The sequence below is a fragment of the Suricata suricatta genome, chromosome X (genome assembly GCF_006229205.1).
Source record: "Suricata suricatta isolate VVHF042 chromosome X, meerkat_22Aug2017_6uvM2_HiC, whole genome shotgun sequence".
Classification (NCBI taxonomy): domain Eukaryota; kingdom Metazoa; phylum Chordata; class Mammalia; order Carnivora; family Herpestidae; genus Suricata; species Suricata suricatta.
In genome coordinates, this window is record NC_043717.1 from 24,492,598 (window position 1) to 24,501,847 (window position 9,250).

The window sequence follows — 9,250 nt, forward strand, 5'->3', positions numbered from 1 at the left end:
TTCAGTGAGAAACAGATAGCAAACACATTGTATAACAATAACGCTGAGGTTCAGGCATAAACAAAGCTTGGAGGCATTCTATTTGGCTCACAAGAGGAAGAATATATTCATGATGGTTAGTAAATAAACCTTTTGTCAGCCTTGTTCTTTGATGTTGAAGGTGTAAGGCCGGAGGCACCCTAGGTGAGCCGGCCTTTGCATATGAGTTTAAGTTGTAACTACTCTTACCCATCCTCACAGTGGGCACCAAATTAGCATATGTATGCGCAGTAACTTATGCCTAGCTCTTCTTTGTTTTCTTATTCCTAAGTTAGGCTCTTTATCTCCAGGCCAGAATAAATATTATTCTTGTGTTCTTTAACCCCCTTTATTATCCATGTCTTAAGTTTGTGAAGCTCGATAGAAGAGCCTTTTGAGAAACATCTGCAGTGTTTTATTTAACTTCCTCTTTATAGAGGTGGGGATATGCTTCTTCCCATGAGGTATCTGTGTGGGGAATATCGGTCTGACTTGGAACATTATGAGGCCTGATCAATAGCAACAGGCTTAATTTCACATGAGCAGTAGTAGCAGAAGGAGATGCCAGTTTCCGCCTCTCATGGCAGGAGCCGTGCACATCTGCCATTTCCTTACTGTGACCGTGTCATCCAGCAAGGCCGGTGCAGCTCCCAGCAAAGACGCTTCCTAGAAGTTTTACGTGTCTTACACACATGGTCTAGAATTCAATTGTATAACCACAATTAGTTACAGTAGAGGCTGAAAAATACTGTCTTTATTTTGGTAAAAATACTGTCTTTATTTTGGTGTGTCTTTACCCAGCTAAAATTCATGAAACCTGAACTTTGGAATCCAGGGAAGAAGAAAGAAGGGATGGATACTGGGAAGAGGTCTACCACATCCAGATTACTACACAGAATAACTGACGGAATGCTGTTTCTCTCATGGGCTACACCATGGTCTACACCAGTTATTCAGGACTACTTGTAGGTGAATATAAATTAGTGAATGACATAAAAGTACAGTTAGTATATATATGATTGAAAATATTACACAGATCAAGGGGAACTAATCACCTCATACTCTATGTCATGGATCTTTCTTAATTCTCAACATACTGAACATGAAAGTAAGTGATGAGTACATTAAACTAGACATTCCATATATAGTTTTGGGTTTACTGCATAACTGAAGGCAAGGAGGGGGCCCATTCACATGCTGCTCTCTTCCATAGATATTTCTGTGTGTCATGTTAGCCAAAAGTCCGAAACGCAATCCATAGATCTTTCTGGAGTCTTTATAGGCTCAATGTGGAGGTAAAAGATGGCCACATAACGGAAGACTTATTTCATGTTTAGTTGTGCGTACCGCACACTCAGAAGTTGCCATTCCCATCACAATTCATGCCAGGCTTATCCCTGGATTCCTAATGTGCTCAAACGGTAATGATAATTGCACTACACAAAGTGTCACTTACATTGTCCTACATACCATGTAAATTTCTGGTCTCCTCAGATGGTTACTTTGTAGTTAGTGACAGTCCTACTAAAAAAAATTGTGGATCCAGTATTTAAGGGATTCTCTTCATATTACAGTCTACATCATGAATCTTTTTGTTTCGTGAATGAATATTCAATGTGGAAGTATGTGTTGACCACATGAGATTAGATTGTGCTGTATTTTGGGAACACTGCAAAACAGAGGATATGATAATCATATCCTCATCTATGCCATGGATGTTTCTAATCTCTCCATATGCTTACTGTGGAAGTAAACATGAAAGTAAATTTATCCTCGTATATTTGGATACACTGTACAACTAAAGAGGTACCACTCACTACCTGGTAAAGCCCATAGTTACTTCTAGACTCCTCATATGTTAATGTGGAGGTAAGTGACGGTCAAACAAATTTAGACTTACTTCATTTACAGTTGGATATGTTGTGTGAAAGCCTCATTCTAATCTGTGCCATGTATCTTAGATTCTTCATGTGGTCAATATGAAGGTTAATGATGGCTTTATAAAATTAGATTTATTGCATATACACTTAAGTGTACTGTACATTTTAAAGGCTGCCAATCACATGAGTTCTGGACCTATATGTTTGTGGGGGTAAATGCCACATTCATGTAAATGAATGCTGTGTAAATTTTTGTGCACTAAAAAATTTAAAGGATGTCAGTCACATCCTAGTTTGAGACAGATCTTTCTGGACTCCTCATATGCTCAGTGAGGAAGTAAATGATTTCTACAGTAAAGAAGAATTATGCAAAATGCAAATCTAAACCCAGGGAGATGGCATCCCATATCTGTTAGAGTGGCTATTATCTAAAAGACAAGAAATAACAAGTACTGGCAAGCATGTGGAAAACATGGAACCCTAGTACCCTGTTGGTGGGAATGTAAACTGGTGCAGCCACTGTGGGAAACGGTATGGAGGTTTTTCAGAAAATTAAAAATAGAACTACCAAATGATCCAGTAATTACATTTCTGCTTACTTATCTGAAAAAATAAAATGAAAGCACTAATTTGAAAAGATATATGCAGCGTCATATTCATTACAGCATTATTTATAATAGCCAAGACATGGAAACAACTTAAATGCCATCAGTGGATGAAGAAAGTGTGATGTCAGGGAAAAAACCATCTCTTCAACAAATGATGTTGGGAAAACTGGACAGCAATAAGCAAAAGAATGAAACAGGACCACTTTTTTACACCATACACAAAAATAAATTCAAAATGGATTAAAGACCTAAATGTAAGAGCTGGAACCATAAAAATCTTAGAAGAGAACATAGTCAGTAATTTCTTGGACCCTGGCTATAGCAACTTTTTTCTAGATAGGTCCCCTGAGGCAAGGAAAGCAAAAGCAAAAATCAACTATTGGGACTAGATAAAAATAAAAACGTTCTGCACAATGAAGGAATAATCAACAAAACTAAAAGGCAACCTACTGAGTGGAAGAATGTATTTTTTAATAAGATTTATTTATTTTGAGAGAGAGAGAGAGAGAGTGACAAAGAGGGAGAGAGAGATTCCCCAGCAGACTCAGCACTGTCTGCACAGAGCCCAACATGGAGCTTGAACCCATGAATCATGAAATCATGACCTGAGTGGAAATCAAGCATCAGATGCTTAACCACTGACTGAGCCACCCAGGCACCCCAGGAGAATGTATTTTTAAATGACCTATCCAATAAAGATTTAGTATTCAAGGGGCGCCTGGGTGGCTCTGTTGGTTAAGCCTCCGACTTCGGCTCAGGTCAGATCTCACGTCCGTGGGTTCGAGCCCCGCATCAGGCTCTGTGCTGACAGGTAGCTCAGAGCCTGGAGCCTGCTTCCAGTTCTGTGTCTCCTTCTCTCTCTGTCCCTCCCCCTCTCATGCTCTGTCTCTCTCTGTATCAAAAATAAATAAAACATTAAAAAAAAGATTTAGTATTCAAAATATATAATGAAGTTATAAAACTCAACACCCAAAAAACAAACAATCCAATTAAAAATAGGCAAAAGACATCAATAGACATTTCTCCAAAGAAGACATTTAGATGGCCAACAGACAAATGAAAAGATGGTCATCATCACTGATTGTTATGGAAATGCAAGTCAAAATTACAATGTGTTATCACCTCACACCTGTCAGAATAGCTAAAATGAACAACACAAGAAGCAACAGGTGTTGGCGAGGATGTGAAGAAGAAATGGGACCCCCTCTTGCACTATTGGTGAGAATGCAACTGGTGCAGCCACTCTGGGAAACAGTGTGGAGACTCCTCAGTCAAAAATTGCGCATCTTTGTGGCTCAGTGGGGTAAGCGTCCAATTCTTTTTTCTTTTTTAACATTTATTTATTTTTGAGAGTCAGAGGGAGACAGATAATGAGCAGGGGAGGGGCAGAGACAGAGGGAGACACAGAATCAGAAGCAGCCTCCAGGCTCTGAGCTGTCAGCACAGAGCCTGACGCGGGGCTCAAACCCATGACCAAGAGATCATGACCTGAGCCAAAGCCGGATGCTCAACTGACTGAGCCACCCAGGCGCCCCAAGTATCCAACTCTTGATTTCAGCTCAGGCCATGATCTCAGAGTCATGATCTCACAGTCATAAAATCGAACCTCACATCAGGCCCTGCACTGGACATGAAGCCTGCTTAAGATTCTCTCTCTCCTCTTCCTCTCCCTCTGCCTCTCTTTCTTGCTCTCTCTCTCTCTCTCTCTCTCTCTCTCTCTCTCTCCCTTTCTCTCAAATAATAATTTTTTTTAATTTTGAAAGAGTTAAAAATAGAAGTACCTTGTGATCCAGCAGTCACACTACTAGGTATTTACCCAATGAGCACAAAAACAGTAATTCAAAGAGATACAAGCACCCCTATGCTTATAGCAGCATTATTTATAATGGCCAAGATATGGAAACAGCCCAGGTCTCCAACAAAGATGTGTGTGTGTGTGTGTGTGTGTGTATACATACAATGGAATATTACTCAGCCATAGAAAAGAAAAAAATTTTGCCATTTGCAACAACACAGACAGAGCTAGAGGGTATTATGCCAAATGAAATAAGTCACTAAGAGAAAGACAAATATCATATGATCTCACTCATGTGAAATTTAAAAAACAAAATAAAGGAGCAGAGGGGAAAAAAGAGAGAAAGAGAAAAAGCAAGAAACAAACTCTTAACTATAGAGAACAAAATGGTTGCCAGAGGGGAGGTAAATGAGGATGTGGGTTAAATAGCTGATGGCGATCAAGGAGTGCACTTGTTGTGATGAGTACTGGGCAATGTATGGAATTGTTGAATCACTATTATGCACACCTGAAACTAATATTACACTGTGCGTTAGCTGGAATTAAAATAAAATCTTAAAAGAAAATTTGGTAACTGTATGTGTGTGTGTATGTGTGTACGTATATATAATGTATATATGTATTATATACATATTAGATGTGTTGTACATATACTTACATATAATATAGATATACATATATCCATATAACATGCATAGATATAATCCATAAATATATATAATACATTGTGTTTACATTATTAAATATAGTATATACGGCTCAATATTATTCAACCATAAAAAAATGAAATCTTGCCATTTATGACAATGTGGATGGACATTGAGGGCATTTTGCTAAGTGGAATAAGTCAGGTGAAGAAGATAAATACTATATGATCTCATTTATATGTTGAATCTTAAAAATATCAGCTCAGGGGCGCCTTGGTGGCTCAGTCAGTTGAGCGTCCGGCTTCGGCCCAGGTCATGATCTCATAGTTTGTGGGTTCGAGCCCTGCATCAGGCTCTGGGCTGACAGCTAGCTCAGAGCCTGGAGCCTGCTTCAGATTCTGTGTCTCCCTCTCTCTCTGACCCTCCCCTGCTCACGCTGTCTCTCTCTGTCTCTCAAAAATAAATAAAAAACATTAAAAAAATATCAGCTCATTGGTATAGAAAACTGATGGTTGCCTGAGGTGGGGAATGGGGGTGGGTGAAGGGAGTGAAGATCAAAAGGTACAAATATCCAGGGGTGCCTGGGTGGCTCAGTCAGTTAAGGGTCCAACTCTATTTCAGCTCAGGTCAGGATCTCATGGTTCGTGGGTTTGATCCCCACATCAGGCTCTGTGCTGGAAGCACAGAACCTCCTCAGGATTCATCTCCCTTTTTCTCTGCCCCTCGCCCGCTTGCTCTCTATCTCTCTATCAAAATAAAACCAAAAAAAAGGTACAAATTTCCCATTTTAAAATAAGTCATGGGGATGTAGCATACAGTGTGGTGACTGTAATTAGTAATAGTATATTGCATATTTGAAAGTAGCTAGGAGAGTAGATCTTGAACCTTCTCATCATGAGAAAAAAAATTGTAACTCTGTATGGTGCTGGCTCGTCCCTGGATTTATTATGGTGACCATTTTGCACTGTATACACATATCAAATCATTACATTCTATGCCTAAAACTAGTCTAATGTCATACCAATTTTTTAAAAAGGATTGTGCCATTAAAGGTTGTATGCAGTATCCACTCAAAGGTTGCCATTCACATCAGCCTATATGATGGATCTTTCCTGACTGATTGTATGCCCAGTGTAGGGGAAAATGATAGCCTCATTAAACCAGATTTTTTTCCAGGAATAGTTCTTTGTCCTCTATGTTCAAGCAATGCTGTTCATACAACAGTCATAAAAATGAAATAATTCTTGGACTTTGGGTACAGTGCACAACTCACAGGGTGCCATTCATATACTATTATATGCAATGTATATTTCTGAGATATGCAATGTATATTTCATACAGAGTTAAGAGATATATTTAATACATAAATGCATGCGCTTTGTAAATGAATAGATTTCATTGACTTTTTGGTCTAGTCTGTGATGTTTTCTAGACTCTTCTATTCTTAAAGTTGTAGTTAATAATGTCCACATGAAAGTAGACTGCCTCCACGCACAGTTCAGCTGAACAGCTGAACAGCTGTGCCATTCACTATCTTACATAGTCCATGATATTTGTGGACTCATTTCTTAGCATGAACTATGTAATGGCCACAATAGACTTATTCTGCATGCTATTTATTGCACTCCATACTGATTTAATGCCATTCACATCACAGCCTGCACCATGGACCTTTCTGTCCATGCTAATGTAGAGGTAAGTTTTGGGCACTTAAAAGCAAACTGAGTATGGTTACATGCACTGTGTGCTCAAGATACTTACATCCTCGTCTTTGCCATGGATTTTTTAGATTCCTGGTGTGCTCGGTGTGGAAAAAGTGATGGTCACATGAATGTAGACTGATTTCATGTGTACGGTGTGCTCTGCATACTCAAAGGTGACGTTTACATCCTAGTTAATGACAGAGATCTTTCTGGATCTACATATGCTCAATTGAGCAAGAAAATGATGGCATATGAAAGTCACTTTGTTCCATGTATGCTTGCACGTGAATGAGAAGCACTTTGCCAGGCTACAACTTGGAAGTGAAACTGAGCAGGAATAACTCCATGCTTATCGGCTCACAGCTGAGAGGAGGTATGGTGTGTTCATGGAACAAACAAAGCCCACATTGGAGGAGGCATCAAGAAGGAGCAAGGCAGAGTATAGTTTAAGACGAGACAATCATTATCAGAAGACCAAGGTCACCAAACTCCAATAGACTACTTCCCATTGTTAGTTTCTCAGGAAAATCAGAATTTTTATCTTTTTAAGAGCTCTACACCTCCTTGAAAACATTCCCACTTGTCCATGTTTTGGTCACACTGCTAAGCCCTTTACATATTTTATTTCATTTATTCATGAGTTAGATACTAGTCATTTCCCATTTTTAAAAATGAGAAAACTGGGGCGCCTGAGTGGTTCAGTCAGTTAGGCATTCGATTCTTGATTTCAGCTCAGGATATGATCTCACCCTTGTGGGATCAAGCCCCACGTCAGGCTCTGTACTGACAGCATGGACCCTGCTTGGGATTCTCTCTCTCCTCTCTCTCTGCTCTTCCCTCACTCTTTCTCTCTCTCAAACACCAATAACGTTTTAAAAATACAGTAATAAATAAAAATGTGGAAACTGGGCATTTTTTTACACTCTCCACCCTCTTTCCAGGACCACTATGGCTGTAACCTGACTTCGTCTCAGCTCTGGGCTCCTGCTAAGCTAGTGCCACCATCCTTTCTCTCCAGCCACCATCATGATCATCTCCTGGGATCCCAGCAGCTAGGATGAGATGTTGTCCATTGTCTACAAGATGTGGGAGATTAGAGAGGGTCTTTGCCTGGAGGTGGAGGGGAGGATGGTCAGGAGAACCGAGGGCAGCACTGATGACTCTCTCCCTGGTGGAAATGCCTCGGCTGAAGGCCCCGAGGGTGAAGGGACAGAGAGCACAGCAGTCACTGGTATTGATGTTGTCATGAACCATCACTTACAGGAAACCAGCTTCACAAAAGAAGCTTGCAAGAAGGCCACCAAAGATTACGTGAAATGAAATCAAAGGCAAACTTGAAGAACAGAAACCAGAAAGCATCAAAACTTTTATGACAGGGGCGGCAGAAGAAATCAAGCACAACCTTGCTCATTTCAAAAGCTGCCAGTTCTTTGCTGGTGAAAACATGAATCCAGATGGTATGGTTGCTCTGCTGGATGACTCTCCCCATAGATAATTTTCTTTAAAGATGGTTTAGAAATGGAAAAATGTGCATGAAATTTGGCTATTACTTTGGATATATCACCTCTTGTCATAACTGGCTGCGCTTTTCATCCACACATCACCTGGACTTAGAAAAATGAGACAGATGGCCATCTTGAGCTCTTCATTTATTTTGACCTTGACTTAATGGGAGTGAGGCCATTGTTTAAAAAAAAGAGAGAGAGGGACACCTGGATTGCTCCATTCATTGACCGTCCATCTGCAGTTCAGGTCATGATCTCGCAGCTCATGAGTTCGAGCCCCATATCACGCTCACTGCTCTCGGAGCCCACTTCAGATCCTCTGCCCCCCTCACTCTCTGCCTCTCACCTGCTCACCCTTTCTCTTTCTCAAAAAGCAGGAACATTAAAAGAAAAAATTAAAAATAAAAAATTTTTTTAAAAAGGAAAAGAACGTGTGTAAAAGTAAAATGCATTTAAACTAAAAAAATGAGGAAACTGAGGCAGTTATATAGCTATTACATCATAAAGCCAAGATTTAAATTTAGGTCAATCAGAAACTAGAGCTCAAAGTATGCTGTCTTGTTAATATTCTTTAAACAGTGTTGTCATTCTACTAATGGTCTTTTGAGTGGAGAAATTTAACTGCTTCATAAATACTAAATTTTGGATAAATGGAAAGTTCATTGAAAGAAAATGTGAGCCAGAAGATCTCAGACTGTCATGTGTATCAAGTGCGGTATTAATGTGCTCCACTGGCTAAGATTCCATTCTGTTCCAAGGAGATTGAATTTAAGCTTTAAAAAATTCTGATTGTAGCCCACACTTGGATCTTTGCCTAATAAAACAGTCAAGTATGACTGAAGCAAAAAGGGTTTGTACACCCCTCTCAAAGGGAGTTCAATTCACACTGTGAAAAGTGAGTTACTGCAGAGAAGAAAAGAATGTGTCTAGAGGTGCCTGGGTCGCTCAGTCAGTTGAGCGTCCAGCTTCGGCTCAGGTCATGATCTCGCAGTTTGTGGGTTCGAGCCCCACATCGGGCTCTGTGCTGACAGCTAAGAGCCTGGAGCTTGTCTTTGGATTCTGTGTCTCCCTCTCTGACCCCTCCCTGCTTGCAC

The 9,250-nt window shown here is 40.0% G+C and overlaps 1 pseudogene; it reads left to right on the forward strand.

The window, feature by feature from the left end:
• The first annotated feature begins 7,677 nt into the window (after positions 1-7,677).
• Positions 7,678-8,187, forward strand: LOC115283360 (annotated as a pseudogene).
• Positions 8,188-9,250: the final 1,063 nt, after the last annotated feature.